Here is a 25,860-nt window from a genome sequence, read left to right on the forward strand (position 1 = left end):
AGCATGTTCATGACTGTTTATCTCTAGCCAGGTGCCTAGGATGGGGCAAGATGGTACAACAGGTGTTCAATAAAGAGCTGGCTGTTTCCTGAAAGTGAGAACTAGAAGAGTTACTATTACTTCTAGAGAGGGAGGCTTTGCCCACTCTTTCTCTGACCCAAAAATATCAAAACCCAAAATCTTGGATTGAAATATGCCTTTTTTTTCATCTACATTACTTATATGCAGTGTTTTGAGAGCATTTAAAGGCCCCAGAAATACAGACAAAAACTATTCATGTAATTTACAAGAGTAAATTCTAGGTCACTTTTTGTGTAATACATTTTTACTTTTTGGTACATTTTATTCACTGGAGCTCACCACCACTCACTTCTCTGTGCCGTCATACATTTCAGTGATTTGTCTGAAGATTTACTGTTTCAGAGTGCCATTGAACATTTATGTGAATTAGCAGTAATTGTTAGAATTTTATTAAGTCGTATATTGATTAAAGCAAGAATAAAGATGAGACAGTAAGACAATATTGCATAGTAGTTAAGAAAGTGGGCTTCTAAGTGAAAGAAACCAGACACAAAAGGCCACTTTTTATGAAAAGACCATTTTTATGAAATGTCCAGAATAGATAATTCCATAGAGACAGAAAGAGGATTGGTGGTTGCTAGGGCATATAGGTAGGGAGTGATAGCTGATGGATATGAAGTATTTGAGGGGTGATGAAATATTTAAAATTGTGGTGATGGTTACACAACTCTGTGAATATACCAAAAACTACTGAATTATACATGTTAAATAGATAAAGTGTTGGTACATATATTAGTTTGCCAGGGCTGCTGTAACAAAGTAACACAGTAAATGACTTAAATAAAAGAAATTTATTTTCATAGTACTGGAAGCTACAAGTCCAGGATCAAAGATTTCAATAGGATTGGTTCTTCCTAAGGGCCATGAGGGAAGGGTCTGTTCTAGGCCTTTCTCCTTGGCTTGCAGATGGACATCTGCTTTCTGTTTTTCACATAGTCTTTCCTCTGCACCTGCCTGTGTCCAGATTCCCTCTTTTTATAAGGACATATGTCATATTAGATTAGGGCCCATCCTGATGAACATATTTTAACTTAATCACCCCTGTAAAGGCCCCATCTTTAAATATGATTATGTTGTGAAGTACTGGAAGTTACAACTTCAACATACGAGATTTTGGGGGAGAACACAGTCCCATAACAGTATGTGAATTATAGCTCAATAAAGCTTTGAAAGGATGGGAGGGAGGGAGGAAGGAAGGAAGGAAGGAAGGAAGGAAGGAAGGAAGGAAGGAAGGAAGGAAGGAGGCTGTGGAGTGAGGCTTCTTGGGTTTCAAATCCTGATTCTTTTAATGACTAGTAACTTTGAGCATGCTACCAAGACTCTGAACTTTTATTTTCTATATTTATAAAATGATAACAATAATACTTACATCATACGGTTATTATGAGGATTAAATAAGTTAATACATATAAGATGCTTAGAGTATTGCTGAGCACATAGGGGAGTGTTTAGTATAAGTTAGATGCAATTACTGCAGGTAAGGATAAAGGTAAATTGAGATTATTTTCTGGAGGGCAGCATGAAAAGGGAAATCCATGGCTATGACACGGATATGCTTCCCTCCTGATGGTCATAAATTGCTTCTTAGGGAGGCCACTTTTCTAAACACACTTGTGAAGGTTTGAAAGCAATTATCTTCCAAGACCAATCTGGGAGTGGCATGCTTTGGGACTATCCATTCATTTATTCAGTGCATATTTATCATGCACCTATCGACTAAGGACTGCATTAGTGACATTTTACATGCCTTACATTTATGAGGAGAGATATTATACTATTAGTTTTGCTTATTAATATCTTTTTTAGAACTTAACTTTCTTTAGATTCCAATGAAATGCTTAAATTGTGTGTTGTTTTGTTTTGTAATGGAGAATATGCATAAAAGGACCAGTTTGTAGTTTTGGGCTAGAATATGTTTCTCAACCAAAATTTAGAAATTCTTTTCTGATTCATGATCAGCCATTGTGTTCTCATGTTGAGGCCCCACTCCTTTTCCAAAGAAAAGCTGTGAGGATTAGCAGGGATGTTTGAAATATAAAAAGCCTCAAGGCAGCCTATTTGAGTGTACATTTATCACCTCCTTTCTCTGACCCCCAGGGTTACATAGTCCTTCCTCTTTTTGTTCCAGAACACATGACATTTTGGCCCCTCTTACGGATGCTCTAGGCCCTCCTCACCTCATGAAAACCACCTGAATCCAGCTTAAAGGCTGGACTTTATTTCTCCTCATTTTCAATATATTTTTCCCAAAAGCTTACTGCAAAAATCTGCCCTCTCTTCCTGCCCTCCTTTATGCCACTTATTTATGTTCAAAACACACTGTTATTTCCTTTTTAAAATTATTCTCAAGACAGTTTTCACACACTAAAAACAAAATTTTTAAAGTTATGAAAATATATGTGGTATGACTCCATGTACCCTAAGAATTGATTTGAAGGGAACTTCTATTTGATATTGTAAACTGCTTTATGTTACGGCATACCCATTTTGATTACGTGTGTTATATTTTCACTCATTAGTAAGTATTAATTGTCTGGTGCTTTGCTAGATATTAGTAGAGGAAGTAGAACATTGTCCCAGTCCTTAGGGAACTTACAATCGAGTAGGGAAAATAAGAGAAATATATGTAATATATAATATAAGGCAGATGTGAGAGGTGCCATAAATGAGATATACACACATTTCTTTGGAACAAAAGGGGAAACCCTATCTTGTACACAAGAATAAATGCATATTATGGACTGATCCATCCAATTGTATTCCTCTAAAAATCACTCCTACATCTCCTCTAATTTCCTATTATCTGGAGCATCATCATGGAAGTAATAGGGATGTTAAACTAAACTGTAGGTCTAATGAGAATAGAGATGAAATTATTCTTTGGAGTGAAATAAATGAACTAAAATAAACCTGTCTCCTATAAGAGAATGCCCCAGCAGGTAGCTTACTAATGAAAACAATGATTTCCAAGGGGTTGTGCATCTCAAAAGTTTTTGGCAAAGTGCTAGTTTCTCAGAAGCTTTTCATCCAAAGAAGCAAACAGTATGATTAGATAACTTCAGCCTTGCCTTCACCATCTGAAATTGAAGGAAGTGATGAGGACAGTTACCCACTCCCTTCCGCACCCCTCCCCAAAAGTGGAAACTTGTTTGGTTTGGAGTGTGGCGCAAGCTTGACATAACTAATTGGGGCAAATAATCAGCACAAGGCATGGGAAATTAACCACCAAAGTCTCATTAGCATTAATGGGAATTGCACAGCTAATTCCCTCCCCATTGTGTGCAATATTTACTTCATAATGTTTATACTGACATTCTACAACTTCCAGCAGGAAGCAATGATTTACAGGCACAGGGCTGAAAATTCTGTTGGTTCCCTTGTCAGATTCTTCTCACCCTTGCTCATGGACTCTGAGGATGACCTTTGGGTGTCCTCATTGGCTTGTGGCAGCTATGTATACTTCTTGTCCCCTTCATCCTTCCTTTCACACCCCACAGATAGACACTACAGAAATACCTATAGAGGGGTGTCTGGGTGGTGCAGTCAGTTGGGCATCCAACTCTTGGTTTCAGCTCAGGTCATGATCTCAGGGTAGTGGGATCAAGGCCCCACATCGGGCTCCATGCTCAGTGCAGAATCTGCTTGAGATTCTCTCTCTCTGCCCCTCCCCCCATCTCACTCTCAAATAAATAAATCTTTTTTTAAAAAAAGAAATACCTATAGAGTTTGTCTTGATATTTTTTCCAGAAATCAGAGAATTCAAAATTCAAGATAATGAGCAGTTTGGAATGATTGGCTTGGCTGGAATCTATGAAAAGCCACCTCCTGGTATCCTTTCTGTCCCTTGCTCTCTGTTTTTCACATACCATTCCGCTGTGGTCAGAATCTCTTACGGCTGCAACCTCCCTGGATAACATCAGACTATCTGTATATATTATTGCAATGGTGTTTTGGGAATTTGTGGAATCATATTATCTAGATCTTTCATTTTTCAGATACTTTCCCCCATAGTGGAAAGATTTTAAATTTCTTTAACTCCATATAACCCCTTCTGTCTAAGTCTCTTGTGTACATGAGGCTTTGGACCATGCCATATAGTTCATGGCTAACACTGTGATCTACGGTGGACTCTTGATATGCCTGGCACTTTGAGCCATACTGAGTTAGTCTGACCTCTGGGGGAGCTGGAGCCTGAGTAGCTTAGGTCAGTCATGCATGTCCTACCTGAGTAAAAACTCTGGACACATAGACTAAAGAAGCCCCCCCCCCCAAAAAAAGAAGATAAAGAAAAAAGAAAAAGGAGCACATATAGTTTTATTCCAGTTATATGAATTTCAAAACACAAATGAAACCAAACTGTAATATTCAGAGATGGGTGCTTAGGGTAAAAATGACAAATACATATAAAAATGTAATTACATTTAAATCAGCAGAGTGGTTACTGGAGGCACAGGACAGTGACTAGGGGGGATTAGAGGGGGCTTTCTTGAACTAGGTGGTCATTACATATTCATTTTGTAATAAGTCATTGATCATTGATCAAACTTGTGCACTTATTTGTAGGTTTATTTTACAATAAAAATTAAAATGTATGCAGTGAAATACATGGGTACATAGACCTCTCCCTTTCTGTTTATTTTATGAAATAGTTATCACCATGTTAATTTTTCAGACCAGCTATACACCGTGTAGAGAAAACCTTAACTATCTTTCTCCAATGTTTTTCTCTAAGTCCTTAACAGTAGTAGAGATCATTTAACATGTTAAAACAATCATCTTTTTTAAAATTACAGTTAAATCAGTGGATGGAAACTAAATATAAATAACTCTGATTCAGTTTTGGAAAAGCTGGTAACATACCAAATTTTGAGTCTCCCCGGCCTGGTAGGGTGTTTGCCAGAAGTATTTGACACTTCACTCTGCCTTGACTGAAGGAATCCTGCTTCTGTGATGATATGCTACTTACCTTGATTCCTCTTAAAGATTAGTAGAGAGAAATTTACTGGTGAGAGCTCCGCCAGAAGCATTTATTCTGAAATCGTAATATGAGTAACTATGTCAACACACTGAAAACTTGGGCTGGAAAAGGCTCTTCTTATTAAAAACTCATACTTCCAAACCTTGCTTGGGGGTTATCTAATGAAAAGTGTGGCCTTTCACCTGTTGGACCTTTGCGGGAAATCTCCAGGGGGGCTGTACTGAGAGAACACACCACCGGCAATGCTGCCTTACTTAGTAGGCATCAGAATAATAACAATAATAATATTTATGCCCTGGTCTCAGAAACTGTCTTTTCTAAAACACACCGCAGGCGTTCTAAATTCACTATCTCATCACTCCTTCTTGGGGCCCTCTGAGGCAAAATGGCTTGTTTACCTCATATTTACACATAAGTAACGAGAGAGTGGCCCATCAGCTTGTGTAACAGTTTTGACCTTCACCTGCTGGCCTGTGTCACATAGTCTCTTCAGATAACTGGTAGCTCATCTCAGAACAATCCTTCAACTTAAAAGTGTTGTTAAATCTCTTTTAAAAACAAAAAAAGGTAAAAATACTGCCACCTTAGGTTTTGAAAATAAAAGGGTATCAAACAAATTAGTTACCTACAGATGAATGAAAAACCCATTTTTTTGTTCAGATACTTTCCAATAGTCTAAGGCTGTGTGCTTCCCCTAGTCAGTCCCTAGTGGTGACAATAATTAGGTTTCTAACCTTAGGTTGAGGATCTTTCAGGGACAGGCACTTAAGCGTCATTTAACCCAATTTGATTTCATCAGGACACTGCTGAACATTGGATTTTAGGCCCACAACCTGTAGATGGCAATAGAGAAGGATCAGAAGATGAGTCCAATTTATAAAAATTCCACTTTTTATTGTCTTTCTCTACCAAACTGAGTTGAGAAAAATCTAGTCTTAGTATTTGAGGCAATCTAAGACTCAATTGCATCCCTGTCCTCCCTTCAAAGACCCTTCTTCAGCTCCTTGCTCACACGTGGTGCCCGCCTCCTTTGTCCGCATGAGGATACATGCTGCTTTATGAGCCACTAAAAGGATCAAAGTGACCCTGGGCTCACAGAAGATTTATCATTCATGCACACATTTAAGAAAAGCTGGAATTTCATAGTTCTTGACTATTCTAGATTAACCATTGCATTCAGGATTTGGACTTAATGGAATACAAAGAAGAAAATGCTGATGTTAACCCTTACCTAGACCAGTTTCTACTATTTGGTCTAAATTCAGATAATTTGTTATTTTCCGTGATGTATATTTTTTTTTAAAGATTTTTTTTTTAAATTTATTTTTGACAGAGAGAGTGTACAAGCAGGAGAAGCAGCAGAGGGAGAGGGAGAAGCAGGCTCCCTGCCCAGCAGGGAGCCCAATGTGGGGCTCCATCCCAGGGCCCCGGGATCATGACCCGAGCTGAAGGCAGATGCCTAATCGTCTGAGCCACCCAGGCGCCCATTCTGTGACATATATTAAGGACTATTGTTCATTCTTTACCATCTCATATTTTTTTCATGTGTTGCACTATTTTCTTTACTGAAAGCATATGCAGGTGTATGTGATGTTTAACATTTAAAAACTAGAACTCTTGTTTATGGTGTGTTAGAATCCAAGATTTGGAACCAAATATCTTGAAACTAGAAGAGGAAACTTGTTTAACTTTAAACAAATGCTTGCGTTGTAATTATTCCAGTGGATATTGTATTCGCAATATTAGCTTTGTCCTTACTATGAAAGTGATGCATAATCCCAGAGGTATGGTTAGTTATCTAGGGGCTAGGCTGTCCTCACACCAGTCTTCCTGGGATTTTTCTAGTAACATCTGAACTGAAAACATCTCAGATGACAGATTCCCAGAGCCAAAGCATGATTTTAGAAAGGGGAGAACCAGTCTCTTCTTAGTCAGCTTGTTAAAACCGGACAGTGGTCTCCTTACTAATTACTAATTCTTCCTGTATGCACAGAAATGAATCTATGTGCAACCCTTAGGTGCCAAACTCATTGGGTCGAGTTCCTTCCCTAAATCTCTTTTTTGTTCTTTCCTGTATCTTCTAAGTGAGTGAATATGCAGATCTGGGGCAGAACTTGGCCTCTATCAGCAGCTCTTGTAAAGGGATCAGATCAGCCTGCCTTCGAGGCTCTCTGATTGGAGGTTTATGGTAATGCAGTTGTTCCCCACCGGCAAGGCAACTCTCAGCACTCCAAGCATTCAGGAAGAGAGAAAGCCAGGTTGATGGATAGGCAGTCCCAGCCCAACCTTGTCTGTGTTGGAATGGCCCAAGGTTGTACCATCTGGCTACCCCACAGCTCCAAATTGGTGTTCGTTGCCATCAGCACTGCTATAAGGTGCTGCCAACTCATGGGTTTGTTGTCTTGGAGTTTGGGGCTCAGAACTTCTCTTTAGATAACAAAGGTGAAATGAAAGGAAAAAGTGGGTCCTCCTCAGGATCTGCTAAGGATATAGCCTTTCTTTGAAAATTACATAAAGTGTAAGTATGGGAGGAATTATTCAGGCCTAAGGAGAAAGTGAGAATTGGAAATGTCCAGACACTTGGAGGGAATGATTCATGTCAGGGTATTTATCTCACTTATGCTGCTAGGTGGCTATCAACCAGTTTATGGAAGGGTTTATTTTAGTGGAGTTTCAAACATGAAATAGCCTTTATTTCTCCACATACTACTTTCAACATTTGCTGTCTCAGTGCCCTTCCAGCTGGGGTAGCAGATCCCAAAACTTCATGGTCACTTTAAATGATTAAAATTAATTCAGTCCAGTTTAAATCCCATCTGCTCTTCTTTCCCCACCTGCCCACAGCATAGACTTCAACTTGTGGCTCCAAGAGACTTCTGGTGAGGTGGAGAATACGGTCTCCGGTTTCCATACTTGCCCAACTCTGGGTCTTTTTCTCCAAATTGGGGGCTGGGTAAAGAGATTGGGGAGGCTGAGATCTTCTTCTGAATTTGGCCACATAGTCAGAGGTATGGAAATGACAGTGATCTCTAGTATGTTCTTTGTCTATAAGGGTTTGTTGGCTTCTCCAGGGAAAAGACTCATGCACACATGGCGTTTATGGTTTACACTGAGAAGGGTCTAGTTTCACCCTGGCTCTTCATGTCATTGAATGACCCTCTCACAATACTGGCTCATTCTCCTTTTAATCTGACCATGGTCCATGACCCTAACACCACTCTTGCTGGATCATAGCTTCCCCTAACCCACGGTTCCCTGGGTGGCCCTACTGCTCCTATATCATTTATTAATCTCTGTCTCCCTTTAGTATCACTCCCATAACCCACTGAGGAATTCTTTTGACTTATCCCACAGGCAAATGGAGATTGGAATGGCACTCCCCACCTCCGTTTCCTTCTTCCTGTCCTCAGTCTTCTTCAAAACAAAAAAAGGCATAGACAGACACATGTTCACATATGCCCCCAGACTCCAGGGCTAATACGTGAAGCTCTTCCAAAAACTTATTCTCCAAGTAAACTCCATCCATTCTGCCTTTCATCAATGCCATGGTGGTCCCAAAGAGTCTCACCAAGTTGGGGCCAAAGATGCATACTTCCCTTCTTAGAGGTACCCCATTCTCTTCCTTTTGAGAGGAGCCATCCTTCTGGGTTTAAACTGAAACATATATTTAACAGAATAAATGTGCTATCTATCTTCAGAAGATTGTTTCTAAAAGGGTAGTCCAGGGTTCCATCTGTGTTGGAATTCCTTAATGGCCCTGAAATGCAGATTCCTGGACAGTTATCCAGATTTATCAAATTAGAATCCCTGTATAGTGCACAGGAATCTCCATTTTTAATAAGTCTCACATTAGGAACCTTTGTGCCATAAAATGATAAGTAAAGTTATAGCATTAGAATACCAGTGAATCCTTCCTTGAGAGCATGAGACATTGATTCTTATCCCTCACAATGCATTAGACTCCTCCATGGGACATTTAAAATATACTTACCGCTAATTAGGGAAGATATCCCAGAAAATAGGTGTGATCTTTTTCTTTTTCAAATCCTACTTACAATTTTTCTCATTACTTATTGTCTCCTATATTTCAGGGATTTTTGATTGAAAAAACCTCAGTCTCTTAGAATTCTTAGAAGGCTTTCTCTTATTCATTTGACCATAATTTGTGAAACATTATGAGAAATTAAGTGATATGTGTGTGTGTGTCTATGTGTGTGTGTGTGTGTGGTGTTTCACTGTCTATGTAATTATCAAGTAAAGAAAGGAAATTTCATTTTCCCCTTTTACTTTACAAGATGACCAGGAATCACTTTCAGTTCTTGATTTCTGAGGCTTCCCTGTCCCAGGTTGCAGTTACCAATTTTTTGTACTACAGGGCAACAACATCCTATTATTTCTGTTCTGGTGGTCTAGGCTAATGATTGAATTAGTACTGTTCCTTAGTGGGTAGTATGTTATGGTATTTTTGACATTTAATGGAGGAATGCTAAATGTTTGGAAATGGGCAGGACAATCTTGCAAAATAAAAAATTGTCCTGTGTCCTATATAACTTTCAAATGTTCCATTGATTAAAACAAAATAAAACAAAAACCAAAAAGCCTGCCTAGTGTCTAGAACCCCCTCTATTTTAACTATAAAGGCTGATTGTTTTTAGGTGCATAGAAATTTTGATTCTTAGGTTTTCCTGGTGAATTGAACCTTGTTTTTTTAATCTTAGAAACTCTTCTTTAGTTAGAATGCTTAGATCATTTATATTTAATGTAATTACATAAGTATTGGGATTTAAATAATCAAACTTATTTTTTGCTTTCTGTTTTCTTGGCTGTTCTCTTTTTTCTTGCTTTTGTTTTTTTAGCCTTTTCTAAAAATGGCCAAGGATTTACGTATTACTTTATTAAACACTAGTATAAATTAGTACTTTTTCATTCCTGAGACAATGCGAGGACCTTAGAGTACTTTTATTCCAAATACACTCCTCTCACAAGAAACAACAAGTGTTGTGAGGATTTGGACAAAAAGGAACCCTCATGAAGTGTTAGTGGGAATGCAAACTGGTGCAACCACTGTAGAAAACAGTATGGAGTTTCCTCAAAACATTAAAAGAATGACCCTACAGTCCAGTAACTGCACTACTAGGTATATACCCAAAGAATACAGAAACACTAATTTGAAAGGATATATGCAGGGCACCTGAGTGGCTCAGTCATTAAGTGTCTGCCTTTGGCTCAGGTCATGATCCCAGGGTCCTGGGATTGAGCCCCGCATCGGGCTCCCTACTCAGTGGGAAGCCTGCTTCTCCCTCTCCCACTTCCCCTGCTTGTGTTCCCTCTCTCACTGTCTCTCTCTCTCTCTCAAATAAATAAATAAAATCTTTTTAAAAAAGGGTATATGCATCCTTATGTTTATTGTAGCATTATTTACAATAGCCAGATATGGAAGCAGCCCAAATGTCCAGTGATAGATGAATGGATAAAGAAGATGTGGGGCATATATGTGTGTGTGTGTAAAATATATATGAATATAATGAATATTATATATAATGGAATACACACACACACACACATATATAATGGAATATTATTCAGCCATAAGAAATGTAGATCTTGCCATTTGCAAAGACATGGATGGAGATAGAGAATATTTTGCTAAGTGAAATAAGTCAATCAAAGAAAGACAAATACCATATGATTTCACTCATATGTGGAATTTAAGAAACAAAACAAATGAACAAAGGACAAAAAAGAGAGAGACAAACCAAGAAACAGACTCTTGACTATAGAGAACAAGTTGATGGTCACCAGAGAGGAGATGGGTGGGCAGGGATGGATGAAATAAGTGAAGGGGTTAAGAGTACACTTGTCAGGGGCGCCCGGGTGGCTCAGTCATTAAGCGTTTGCCTTCGGCCCAGATCATAATCCTGGAGTCCCAGGATCGAGTCCCGCATTGGGCTCCCTGTTCAGCAGGAAGCCTGCTTCTCCCTCCCCCACCCCCCTGCTTGTGTTCCCTCTCTTGCTGACTCTCCCTTTGTCAAATAAATAAATAAAATCTTAAAAAAAAAAAGTACACTTCTCATGAGGAGCACTGAGTAATATATAGGTTTGTTGAATCACTATAGTGTACACCTGAAACTAATATAACACTGTATGTTAACTATACTGGAATTAAAATAAAAAGCTTAATAAAATTAAAAAAATAAAATACACTCCTCTCATTTTTCTAGTATTTTCATATCATTTAAAATTTCCCAAAGTATAGTATTTTATATCTCTATTTATCTAAATCATCTCTATTTCTATCTCTGTCACTCTTTCGGCTTGCTCATGTATTTACCCTGTCCAATTTCTTCTAAGGTGAATCATTTTCCTTCTGCTTTCAATATTTCACTTATGGTGAGTGTAAAGTGACAAATTCTATCAATTATTGATTCTCTGAAAATTTATTTACTTGGCCTTTTTTTTGAGGCATTACTTTCTCTTCACTGGATATAGAATTTTAGATTGTCAGGTATTTTCTTTCACCACCTTGAAGATATTAATCACTCCATTGGCTTTTGGCTTTTATTTCATTTCATTTTCCCTCTCTCTCTCTCTTTCCCTTCCTTCCTTCTTTCCTTCCTTCCTTCCTTCCCCCTACTTCCTCCCTCCCTCCTTCTCTTTCCTTCCTTCCTTCCTTCCTTCCTTCTTCTAAGAGGTCAGTTATTGCTCCTTTGAAGGTAATAGATTCTCTTTATCTATATGCTTTTAAGATTTTTCTTTTTCTTTTTGACTTTTAGCAGTGTACTATGATTTTTGTAAGTGTTATTTTCATTAGTGTTGTTATCCTTCTTGAGGTTTGTAATAACTCCTGAACTTTGACTACAAATTTGATGCTTGTAGTAATTCTATCTTTTGATTTCAGTTTTGGAAAATTCTTTTTTTTTTTTTTTAAAGATTTTATTTATTTATTTGACAGAGAAATCGAGAGCACAAGCAGGGGAAGCTGCAGGCAGAGGGAGTAGCAGACTCCCCGCTGAGCAAGGAGCCTGATGTGGGGCTCAATCCCAGGACCCTGAGATCATGACCTGAGCCAAAGGCAGTCGCTTAACCGACTGAGCGACCCAGGCGCCCTAGTTTTGGAAAATTCTTAGCTATTATCTCTTGAAATATTGTTTCTGTCCATTTTATCTCTCTGTTCTTTCTTAGATTTCAGTTGTAAGCATGTAGCCCTATCACTGTATCCTGAATGCTCTAGTCTTTTTTTCCCCATTTTTAATTCTCTCTTTTCTTTAGTCATGATATTTTCTTCTGAGCTGTCTTTCAGTTCTCTACATTTCTATTCAGCCAAGTCTAATCTTTGGTTAAAACCATTATTTGAGTTATTAATTCCAGTTTTTTATATATTTTTGTTTTTACTTTAAGCATTTGATTTAATTTCATTTCATAGTTTCATTTCTTTGCCAACATTATCAACTTTGTCTTTTAATTCCTGGAATATAGCAGTAATAAATAATTTAGGGTTCTTTTTTGATGACTCTATTATTTTGATTCCCTATGAGTCTGTTCCTATTCTCTTTTTCTCTTGGTTTTCTCTTGGTGGTCATGTCTTATCTTCTATATACCTGGTTATTTTTTGTTGAGTGCCAAAAATTATATATGAAAAAGGGCAGATTAAAGTGAGGCTCTGGTTTATGTAATTTGGGGTGGTGGTGGTGCTGGTAGTGATGGTGACAGGCAGCTAGAGTACTGTGTGCTAGGTATCCCAGATTGACTTTCATCATTCAAAGCTTACACTCCTTAAACTCTGATTTTCAGTCCCTGATAAAGCTAAGCTATTTCTGATTCACTCATATTCCTAGGGTGTTCTCCTTTGACATCCCAATGGTAAGTTTACAGTATCTGTACAGGGCTCCTGATCTTTGAGAAGATTAGCACTCCAATTTTTGCCACTTAGTTATATGAGTTTACTAAAAGCTGTACTTGGTTTCTCAGCTTTTCAGCCTCTTCTTTCTAAATTGGAAGTTAACTTAAGGAGGAAAGTGGCCCCAGATGCTGGAGTCATTCCCTGAGCTTCCTTCCTCTCTTGGATTTTGGCTTCATAATTTGACACTGACACAATACCTCTCTGTGCCATCCAAGTGATAGTTTTCAATTCTTTTGTGGTTATTTTCAGCAATAGAGTTTTTCTAAAATCTAGGCTGCTAATACCAGAAGCAGACTAAGAACAAAATGTTTTTAATGATTTTTAATATTTCCTGAATTTTCCACAAACAAAATCTAAAGAATTAGGCAAACTGACATTCTGAGGGAACAGTCTCCACAAGAATGCCCTCCTGCCTGTACTTCAGACAGCAGCCACAAATTCAGGGGTTTTCAGGACTATCCTCATTTTAGACTGGTTGGCTACAAATTCAGGAGTTCCCACACACTCCCCAGGTTTAATAATTTGATAGAACAACTCACAGAACTCCATAAAATGGCATACATATTATTATAGTTTTATTGTAACAAAAGGATATAAATTAGAACCAGCCAAAAAAGGAGATGCATAAAGTGAAGTCAGAGAGGGTTCCAAATTCAAAGCTCCCATGATTTTAGTATGCATTATCCTCTTGGCATTGATGTGTGAAAATATGCACAAAATATTGCTGAACCTGGAAAGCTCATTTGAGTTTCGGTATCCATAGTCTTTTTTTTTTTTTTTGGTAAGATTTTATTTATTTGAGAGAGAGAGCACAAGCAGGTGGAGGGGCAGAGGGAGAGGGAGAAGGAGGCTCCCTGCTAATCAGAGAACCCGACGTGGTCCCTGGAATCATGACCTGAGCTGAAGGCAGACGCTTAATTGACTGAGCCACCCAGGCACCCCTCTAGAGTTTTTTAATTGGGGTTTTATCATGTAGACATGATTCACTGAATCATTGACTATGTAATTGAACTCAGTCTCCATTCACTCTCCTTTGCCCAGAAGTCTAGCTGATATCCTGTCCCTCAATCTTCTATTCATATGGTTGGTCTTTCTGGAATAGCCCTTCCCCATCCTAAGTCATCTTATTAGCATAAACTGTCAGATATGTCCATGGGGCCCCGCCATGAATAATAAAAGTTACTCCACTTAGGAAATTTCAAGGGTTTAAAGGTAGAACTGAATACAAAAAGGCCAGTCCTGTCTTTGGATTGAGATCAGATTCTTTATTACACAGGGGAATATTGTGGACATTGAGGGAGGATTTCAGTATATTTTCTTCAGAATGTTACCATTACCATACCACTGACTAAAATTATGCTTGAGGTGTTTGTCAATACAGTACAGCTGTATCAGTCTACACTTGTGGCTGTTAAGTCATAAGGATTCTTTGTGGTGATATACTAATCGGACTCTTTCCTGGTAACTAGTGAAATCATATTACAGCATTGACATATAGAAACATTATTTTATCATAAGGTATTTTTCCTCTTACTTTTTCCTTTATAGTACAAACAGGGCATTACATAATTCTCTTTTTTTAAAGATTTTTTTTTAATTTATTCATTTGAGACAAGAGAGATACAGAGAGAGAGAGAGAGCATGAGGAGGGGAGAGACAGAAGGAGAGGGAGAAGTAGGCTCCCCACTGAGCCAGGAGCCTGATGCGGGATTTGATCCCAGAACCCCGGGATCATGACCTGAGCCGAAGGCAGATGCCCAACCATCTGAGCCACCCAGGCACCCTCTCTCTTTTGGAAATTAATGAATAAGTAGGCTATGAATTTTAATCAGGATAGTGAATCATGAATTACCAAATATTTATTATAAAATGATGCTACCAGTTGTGAAACACCTAGTCCAGCCCTAAATTTTAGTTAGGGATGAGTGGGGACTGGATTATTGGGGAGATGTTCAAGTATAGTCTAATCTCCTGAGACCAATTGAAGATTGAAAAAGAGACCTGGAATTTTTTGGTTCTGTTAGTGATAGAGACATGTAGCCTGCTTGCATGTAGCACTTGCAGGGCTGAGCAGGACACTGGACAGGAGATGTTTTGACTTGGTGAAAGAACATAAAGGCTAGGTCCAAGTACTGTAATCTTGGGAACAGTAGAAGGGTGTCTGAAGCCAGCCTAGCACTGAGGGTTACAAGGGTAATAGAGCTGACAGCCTTTGGTATTTACAGAGGGCTTGGATTGATGACCAGAAGTGCTTCCTCTGTTTCCTGGACTTTTTATCCCTCCTGGTCCTGTCAGGACCTCAGAGGGTAAAGTCAGTGCATAGAACATGGCTGCTAATGGATATTGCCAAGCCTAACACATGGAAGCTTGAAGTGGGATTGACTTGAGTTTGGAAGTATGTACATGTAGCAAAATGTTATGAAACTATTTGTACCTGTTATGTATCCAACTTGAGATGCATACAAGAGGTGTATAAAATATGCAGAAATTGATCCCTTCTCAATGGAACTTAATGTCTAGTAGAAAACAGAAGTATAGCTACCCATCCCCCACCCACAACATACCCAAGATATTTAGAAATGAACCAGCATGGAACATAAAGAAAGTACTGAATATGGGGCGCCTGGGTGGCTCAGTCGGTTAAGTGTCTGCCTTCGGCTCAGGTCATGATCCTAGGGTCCTGGGATCGAGCCTTGCATCGGGCTCCTTGCTCAGCAGGGAGTCTGCTTCTCCCTCTCTTTCTGTCAAATAAATAAATAAAATCTTTTAAAAAAATAAAAAAGAAAGTATTGAATATGAGCTGAGCAGAAAAAATAAAACTGGTCTCATGTTCGCAAGTTGGAATTTGGTATTGTATTAAAATTCAGTTTGAAATCTCCTTACATCTATGACATGGGCAGGGGGTATAAATGTGCCTGTTTTTTATACATCTTTATTTTTAGTCTGACAGACCTAGTATAGTAGATACTGATTAAAGGAATCATCAGACTTCTGAAGTTTATTTGACATAAAAGAATTTTCTTTGTGTTATAAACTCCATTTACCCGCAAACGTTGGAGATATTGAGGGTTCAGTTCCAGACCACTGAAATAAAGTGAATATTGGAATAAAGCTCGTCAAATGAATTTTTTGGTTTCCTAGTGCATATAAAAGTATGTTTACACTGTACTGTATGCTATCAAGTTTGCAGTAGCATTATGTCTAAAAAGTGTACATTCCTTAATTAAAAAATACTTTATTGCTAAAAAATGCTAACCATCACCTGAGCTTTCAGTGAATTGTAATTTTTTTGCTTGTGGAGGGTCTTGCCTTGATATTGATGGTTGCTTACTGATCAGGGTGGTTATTGCTGAAGGTTGGGTTAGCTCTGACAATTTCTTAAAATAAGACCACAATGATGTTTGCTGCATCATTGATTGACTCTTCCTTTCACGAAGGATTTCTCTGTAGCACATGATGCTGTTTGACAGCATTTGATGTACAGAACTTCTTTCAGAATTGAAGCCAATCCTCTCAAATTATGCATTGCTTTATCAAGTTTATGTAGTATTCTAAATCATTTGCTGTCTTTTCAACAATTTTCATAGTATCTTCACCAGGAAGATTTTATTGAGATTTTATCTCAAGAAGCAACTTCTTTTTTTTCTCATCCACAAGAAGTAACTCCTCATCTATTAAAATTTATCATGAACAATTTAGTCACATCTTCAGGGTCCACTTCTAATTCTAGTCCTCTTGCTGTTTCCACCATATCTGCAGTTACTTCCTCCACTGAAGGCTTGAACCCCTCAAAGTCATCCATGAGAGTTGAAATCAACTTCTTCCAAACTCCAGTTAATGTTGATATTTTGACTTGTTCTCATGAATCACCAGTGTTCTTAATGGCATCTAGAATGGTAAATCCTTTCCAGAAGGTATTCAACTGACTTTGCCCAGGTCCATCAGAGGATTTATTATCTATGGCAGCTATAGCCTTACAAATATATTTCTTAAATAGTAAGACTTGAAAGCTAAAATTACTCCTTGATCTCTGGGCTGCAGAAGAGATGTTGTGTTAGCAGGCATGAAAGTAACACTAATCTCCTTGTACATCTCCGTCAGAGCTCTTGGATAACCAAGTGCATTGTCAATGAGCAGTAATATTTTGAAAATAATCTTTTTTTTAAGCAGTAGGTTTCATCAACAAACTTGAAATATTCAGTAAACCATGTTGTAAACAGATGTGCTGTCATCCAGGCTTTGTCATTCTATTTGTAGGGCATAGACGGAGTAGATTTAGCATAGTTTTTAAGAGCTCTAAGATATTTTGAGTGTTTAAGTGAGCATTGGCTTCAACTCAAGTCACCAGCTGCATTAACCCCGAACAAGAGAGTCTGCCTGTCCTTTGAAGCTTTGAAGCCAGGCACTGACTTCTCCTCTCTAGTTATGAAAGTCCTATATGACATCATCTTCCAGTATAAGACTGATCCATTGAAATCCATTTCCATTTCCACTGAAATCTGTTGTTGAGTGTAGCCACCTTTATTACTGGTCTTAGCTAGATCTTCTTTTTAACTTGCTGCAGCCTCTACATCAGCCCTGGCTGCTTTATCCTGCACTTTTCTGTTAGCAGATGGCTTTTTTTTTTTTTTTAAACCTCATGAACCAATCTCTGCTAGCTTCAAACTTTGCTTCTGCAACTTCCTCACCTCTCTCAGCCTTCATAGAATTGCAGAGTTAGGGCCTTGCTCTGCAGTAGGCTTTGGCTTAAGGGAATGTTGTGGCTGGTTTGATCCTCTATCCAGACCACTCAGACTTTCTCCATGTCAAAAATAAGGTTGTTTCACTTTCTTATCATTTGTGTGGTCATTGGAGTAGCACTTTTAATTTCCTTCAAGAACTTTTCCTTTGCATTCACAACTGGGCTAACTAGTGGGCACAAGATGCTGAGCTTTTGGCCTGTCTCAGCTTTTGACATGCCTTACTCATTAAGCTTAATCAATTTCTGGCTTTTGATTTAAAGTGAGAAACTTGTGACTCTTTCTTCACTTGAACACTTAGAGTCCATTGTAAAGTTATTAATCAGTCTAATTTCAATATATCATGTCTCAGAGAATAGGGAGGCCTGAAGAGAGGGAGAGAGATGCGGGAACTGCAGTCGATGGAGCAGTCAAAACACACACAGCGTTTATCACTTTGCTATCTTAACATGAGCATAGCTCGTGGTGCTTCCTACAATTACAGTAGTAACCCCAACGATTCACTGACCACAGAGCACCATAACAAATAATTAGAATATCTGAAATATTGGGAGGATTATCAAAATGTGACACAGAGACACGAAGTGAGCAAATACTGTTGGAAAAATGGTGCTAATGGATTTTCTAGTTGCAGGGTTGCCATAAACCTTCGATTTGTAAAAATAAACAAAAAACTCAACAATGTCTGCAAAGTACAATGAAGCAAAGCACAATAAAACAAGGTATGCCTGTATTACTTCAAAAAAAGGAAGATAATTATCTAGGATCGATTTCTTAACTATGATCTAGGAAAAGTGGAGGTATTTATAATAGGGATAAATGAGCAAAAAGGGAGGGTGGGAAATACAGACAGTGTGGACAATAACAATCCCTGATGCCAGGAGAAAAAACAAATCCAAAGAGAAAGCTTATACATTTTTGAGATTTTCTAGATGTCACACCTAGGCAAGCAGTGCTGTATAAAATATTAAGCAGCTCTAATGCTGACTGAGAAAATTTATGGAGTCTGAAGTACCTGTCTTAAATCATATCTGCTGCTTACCTCTGTTTCTCACTCTTTAACCAAGCTTCTCTGAGGGCTTACGTTGTGCCTCTTTATTTCTTTGGATTTTGTGCAAGGACTAAGCTTTCAAGAAATGAGGAACACCAGGGGTAGAATATTAAACATAGAGAAGGTTATTTCCATGAGAGGATGCGCCGCTGTTGGCTGGAGCTGTTCATTTTGGATGCTGAGCTGTTATTGTAGGAAACAAATGGTACTTTGTTCCTTCATTCCCTCCCATTCTATTCTTCCATTTATTCTTTCTGCAATTATTTACCCAGCAACTTCTAGTTTGCATGTAATGTACTGGAAACCATGAGGGATGAAAAGTTATATGAAACCTATTCTCTAGACTTCAGAATCTTTCACTGAATTTGGAGAGAAAAATAAATCTTGCAGTAAATCTTGCAAATAAGTTTTGTTTATGTAAACAGCTAATACATCAAGTTATGAGATAGGTGCTTGTTTAATTGAATTAAAGAGTCATTAGTGAAAAAAAAAGAAAGAGAGAGTTGTGTTTTATTCATGACTTCTTTTATTCATTCATCCACTAATTTCAGGGGAAAAATACATTTATTGAGCAACTATTATGTACCAGCCTTTGTTTAGGCAGTGAGGACTGGTGATAACCAGCAATTTTTATCCTAGTGGAGAAAACTGTAGATAATAAATAATATAATTTCAGATACTATATTCTGAAGGATATATATAGGTTCTGAAGGAATGAAACTATTCTGAAGGAATGAGATTTGAGGATGATCAGGAGGGGAATTATTTTACTTGAGACAATCAGGGAAGTCTTCTCCAAGGAGGTAACATTTGAATTGAAACCTGAACCAAGTGAAATAGCCAGCATGCATGTTCTTCAGGAAGAACATTCCAGCAAGAAGGGAGAGAACCTATAAAGAAGCTTCTCAGGCAGCAGGTGCTGAGGAGGGAGGAGGCAACACAACATGACCCTCCTGGCTGGTAGGTCAAGGAGTGAGAGGAGGGGAGTGGTGGGATGTCAGGCTGGTTAGTCTGGAGAAGGAGGCAGAGCCTGATCCTGTAGGGTCTTGTAGACAGAGGAGGGAATTTGGGTTTGATTCTAAATGCAGTGGGAAGTTGGTAAAAGGATTTAAGAAGAAGAATGCAGGATTGGATCCACATTTTAAAATGGTCGTTCTGCCAGCAGTGTGGAAAGTGATTTGTAAGAAACAAAAGAAGCAAAGATATCAGTTGGTAGTAGTAGTCAGTGAGAGATGCTGGTTGTTTGGACAGAGGCTATTGAGGAGTAGGAAGATTCCATGCATACTCTAGAGCAAGGGAGAGCCTGCAGGATTTGGTACAGGTGTACAGCTGAAGGATAGAGAGGAGGGAGGAGGCAACACAACACAACCCTCCTGACTTAAATAACTTGGTGGTTGGAGGTACTGTTTAATGAGTTAGGAAAAACTGAAGGAGGAGTTTATTTGCAGAAATGATACATTTTGAAATGTATGTGAGATATTCAATAAGAGCTGCTAGGTAGGGAGCTTGCTATATGTGCTTGAAAATTATCAAAAAGGTCTGATTTGAGATTTAAAAAAACTTCTATGGCATAAGCATATAGATAGTATTTAAAATCATGACAACTGAGCCCTCTTTTAGGAAGAAAGTGTAGAGATAAAGAGAAGAGAGCCCAAAGAGAATGCATGAAGGAGGTGAAGTATGTAAGGAGCCAAGAAGTTGCAGAGAGCTAGGAGAAAAACTAGGAAGGCAGCTTCATGGAAACTGAGACAAAAGAGTATTATCCTATTCCCTATCCATTGGGTGTAGCTCTTTGAATCCTCTGTAGTCCCTTAGTTCCTTTGTTCTTTTTGCTAAATGTCAGTTAATAGAGAGATCAAAATAGCAGTGTTTCAAGGTGAACATTTGGTGAGCATCTTTCCAATATTCCAGGCAGAAAGATGGGGCACTGGGACATGGAAGCCATAGAAGAGAATCTAAGTGACCCATTTTAGGGGGATTTTCCTATCTAGACATGGGAAATAGGTATGGGCCTCAGGATCCATATGTCAGTGATTAGTTATTAAGCTGTTTTCTGTTATATTGCACTTTTAGAACTACTCTCCAACTTCTGTCTGCCTGAAGAGACTGAGCTGCATGGAATTCATCAATGGGCTTGTTTGCCCATGGCTTCTGGTTTGGTTCAGCCAATGCAGAACCCTAGTAGGAGATGGGACAGTGGGTTTGGGATATTTATTCACCCAGTCCCCACTGTGGTATCATCTGAGTTTGATTTTTCTTTAGCAGAATTCACAGATCCATTCAAGGAAGCTGTCTGTGTACAACTCTCTCCTTCCAGTCCTGTCAGCTGCTCCTGCCCCCATCACTTCAGGCCTAGGGCCAGCAACCAGGCTCTCGCTAGCACTGGTGTTCTATTGGTTTCTCTGTATCTTGTCTTTACTTTTGAAAATAATTTTTCTATGAAATTTTCATCAATTTTTCCTGATTCAAATGTGCTATTTGTTTCTTATTTGACACCAGATATACAGAAATTATGATCCAGTTAGAGCAATCAAATATTAACAAAACTTGTGTCACAGATTCCAAGTGATATAAGAATTCAGAGAAGGGAATGGGAGGTAAGAGTGACAAGGATTGGGAGGTCCGGCAAAGAAGGCTGATGTAGGAGATGAGGTGAAACTGAACCCTGCAGAATAGTTGATGAGGAGAGGGTTTTAAGCAGCTGTGGAAAAAATGATCCAAGTTTTAGGCAAGGAGAGAAATATGAGCAAGATCACTAGGTGGATGTAAGCGTACTGTTTCAAGAAGTGGAGTTTTAGGGTGCCTCAGATGGTTGGGTGTCTGCCTTCGGCTCAGGTCGTGATCCCGGGGTCCTGGGATCGAGTCCCGCATCGGGCTCCCTGCTAGGAGGGGAGCCTGCTTCTCCCTCTGCCTCTCTCTCTCTCTCTCTGTCTCTCATGAATGGATAAATAAAATCTTAAAAAAAAAAAAAAAGAAGTGGAGTTTTAGATCCACTCATGGTAAAATTTGTAACCTGGCCTTTTGACCTGTCCTTATCAGACTATACACTCCATGTCCAAGAAAACACGGTAAGTGTTTTCTTTCTTCTTTCTTTCTGTCTTTCTTTGTAAACTGGAAGGACTTTACCTAATGCTCCATAAAAACTGGCTTAATATACAGTTATTACAAAGCTTCAGATTTTTGACAGATTAAGTGCTATTAAATCACCTTACTGTGAAGGCACTAAAAGGTCACAAGATGAATTAGTTCAGGCCATCTTCTCTCAGTCTTCAGCAACCAGCTCCATTCAGACCTGCCTTTCCCCACCAAGAAAAAGAAAGAAGAATAAAAGAAAAAGGAACTAGAAATTATGACCCTCTAAATGTCTTTAGGATGAGAAGCTATGAAGAATGGCACTGCCTTGTCATGGGAGGCAGGTGGGTTTTTATCAGCTTGGAGGGCAATTTTCTACTTTATTTTTTCCCCCTTTGGTTGACTGTGATCCATAATGTTGCATTTTGCCCTTTAGGAAGAATTTTCCAGTTGACAGACTTGAGAGCCATAGCCTATCCCAGTGCTTGGGAAGGAAGGAGAAGGGACTTCAGCTGGATTCAGTATTTTTAACAATACAGTAACAACTGTTTCTTTAGAATTTCTTTTCTTTCTCTGGTTGTGCTAGGAGAACTAAACCCAAATTTATATAGCAGATTGCTACTCTCATAAATGCAGTTTTGAAGGTTCTGATAAAAAATAAGGCAATGCATCCTATACATTAAAGATTACTGTTAAGAAGCCAGTGTATGGAATACTGTTACTGAAGCATGGCAGGACAGATCCAGGATTACTAACAGCCATAGTAGTTGCTGTAATTTGAAAACAGTAGCAGTGTTTATTTTTCTGCTTTTTTTACTTGCCTGAATAACCCATTTACAGAAAAACCTCAGATGTGAAAAAATAAAAGTCAGTCTGGGGAAATAGGAACATTATTTCCAACAATGGCAAATTTGGTAGTAATTTTTTTCTCCACACAGGTAAAAATGAGACACAAATTGCATTCGCTGTCCTCATCCTGTGTTAGGTGTCTCCTCACCTGTCTTAGGTGCTCTCAGTTAATGAGATGCTGAGAAATCCCGTGTTTACCCACCGTCATTTGGCACACTTTCTGAACACGTTTCTCTGACTCTAAAGGCCACACTCTTTGCCCAACACTACTCAGCCTCTTTAGACTTTATTCACTTACTAAGTTAGCATTTTTACTTTCCTGTAATGTGGCAGAGATTATGACAGCTGATCTCATCCACTCCTCAGAAGCACACAATAAGCACATGAGACAGGCTGCAGACTGCCTCCCGTGGTGGTTGCACTACCCACATTTTACAGATGAAAGAGCTACGATCCTAAGAGGGTCACAGTTGGGGAGTGGTGGCTCTAGGCCCAGGTCTACAGCTTTCAGGTCTCCATGCAGTATGTCTTCAGTTACGCCTGAATTAACTGTTCAGGCTCTTTTTAACTTGTATTTCCCTGCTCTTAGTGTCCATGTGGTAGCTCTGTTTCTCTCACAATACAGCAAGAGAAAACAAAATGCCATATCTATTTACATGATTTCTTTGTTATTCTGGCTATCTTATCAATGAAATAACAGATGAGATTATCTGAGGGTTTCTCCTCAAAGAAAGTCCCAGTGAACAATTAACCCTAATGGTAGCGTGGCTATAGGCAGTATCACTTTTCTTCAAAGTGTTGGTTGAGATGGTTCATTAAGAAAAGTTCAAGAGGTATAATTGTAATTAACTCTATCACTTACTTTGAACAAAAATGATTTGATCAAATCTAATATACTTAACAGTTCTGAGCAAGCCTTCAGATATTCAAGAGCCATCAAAGAAAACTGGAGAGAAGATGAAGAATACAGAAGGCTGAAGAAATGTATGTACCATTTAGACTTAGTATCAAGCTCAACTTCATTATTGTCAATAGCCAGATATTTTTATACCAATGCTTTGACCTTGGATATAATCTGAGAAATAGCATCTCAGGAACATTCACAGTCCTCAGGGCTCACTGCTGTGGACTGAAGGAGGCTCTGTTCTTGGATTTTGTCTGCTTGGTGCTGATGCTTCCACCTGGGTTCCTGAAGTGCTCATTCCTGGTGGGAGTGTACATCACCATCTTCCTTTCTTACCATCCCACCAAGGCCCTCACTCAGGAAGAGAGAGATAAGTAAGGGCTCTGCTGGGTTTTCTGCCTTGGATAACACATGCTACCAGAAGGAAGGTGGCCTGGTCTACTCATGTAAGCCTTTCTTTTTCCAATACTTCTGTTCCTTTCTATCAGAAATGCCCTATCCCAGGTCTTCTCTTGCTAATTTTGATTAATCCTCTAACTCAACTCATATGCTCATTCCAGGAACCTGTGTGTTCTAGGTATTTCCTGCTTCCTACCTTCACAGTTGGGCTTCGTTGTCTGCACGTGTCAGTCTTCTGACCTCTGTCTCCAATACTTGGATCCTGTTTGTTAAACTGGTGAATAGATCATTTCATTTATTTATAGGTAGCATTTTGCAGGAGGGGAGGTTGTACTACATTTGAGTTCTAGCTGGTTAACTTTGTAACCCTTGAGAACTCATGCTGTTCTCCATGTGAAGAACAAGCTCTCAACCGAGAAGACACTTTCATGCTTCCCACATGCACAGGCTCCCTTAACACTTCCTTTATATCACCTTTCCCTCAAATATTAGCCCAAATCTAAATTCTAAAAACCTTATTCAGCCTGTCTTCCTCCAAAATCTTATATCCTCATATTCTGGGTCACTCAGTGGGCATATATATATAATATTGTATTTATAATTACTGTTTTCTTTAAATGTCCTGTCTTCTCATTTGTGCTGTAAACAACTGTGGGGTAATTGGTTCTAAGGCATAAACTTAGGACAGTTTTTTTGGTGATCACAGGCACATAATAAATGCTTGTTCTTGCTGTTATACTCTACTTTTATCTTTGATATCCACTTGGTGCTCCTTCTATAGATGATAGTACCTGTCCATTTCTATATATGCCCTCTTAATCCAGTTGAGGGCTAGGCTATGTATCTCCCTCCCATTGTGCACAGTTTGGTGCCTTGTCCACAATAGATGCTCAAAAAATACTTGCTAATGAACTTATCTCCATGGATTTTTGTTTTGAGTATCAAACAACATAATGCTTTGTGAAAGTGATTTGCAACAAAAAAAGAAAAATGTAAATGTAAGGGATTAATGCCGTGATTCAATGAACCCAGTCCCAGGCCGACATGTGATTTGATGGTGATGATTTAAATCCTGTAGGTCAATATGCAACAAATCCTTCTCAGATTCACTTCCTTTTAAAAGGCACAATATTATACAGGTTTATAATCTCACGTTTCCTAGTTAAAAAAAAAAAGTACATTTCTAGCTGAATGTGTGTCACGCTCTGGGGCCCTACACATCTAAATATTTAACAGGATTGCTTTATATGCCCTTATGCCGATGTTGCCGATATGTGATTTGGCTTTTGCCCAGTGGGTCCTTGGGCTTTTCATCATCTAGTGCATATATTGGCTGCAGAGTGCCTGGGCAGCAAGAATAGTGGGGTTGCTGAGGCATCGAATGCAATCAGAATGTTATTTAGAAAAGCTGGCTTGGCAGCCAAGCCTTGCACACATCTTTTATTACACTGTATCTTTGTGACATATTATTTCTGCTTCACAAGGTCACCTGACCCTGAATGGGACCTGTGGTCCATTGATAACACGGCTGGATGACAGCTGTGGCATGAGTTAGGACTGGACGCAGACAAGGATGCATCTCTAAAAGTCCCGGCCCGCCTTGGCTAAGTTCTCACATTTCTCTTGTACTCCTTAGCTCTCCCTTTCCCTGTTATTGGTGTGGGAGGAGAGTTAGAATGGGCATACAGTGGTTTATTCAAGCGCTTCTCTCCAAAATAGGAGAGGTGGGGGTGGGGTGGGAATTGTAAGGAGAAGGTAAAATTCATGACTTCCTACATACGAATTTCAGTCATAAGATGAGAAGCCATGTCCCAGCATCTGTGGCAGGACGTCTGCCACTGGCGCTCTCTCTCTTTGGTTTGGTTCTTGCCATTGGCCAGCTCAGAA

Source organism: Leptonychotes weddellii, chromosome 13, assembly GCF_054177405.1.
Source record: "Leptonychotes weddellii isolate Sample4059 chromosome 13, ASM5417740v2, whole genome shotgun sequence".
Lineage (NCBI taxonomy): Eukaryota > Metazoa > Chordata > Mammalia > Carnivora > Phocidae > Leptonychotes > Leptonychotes weddellii.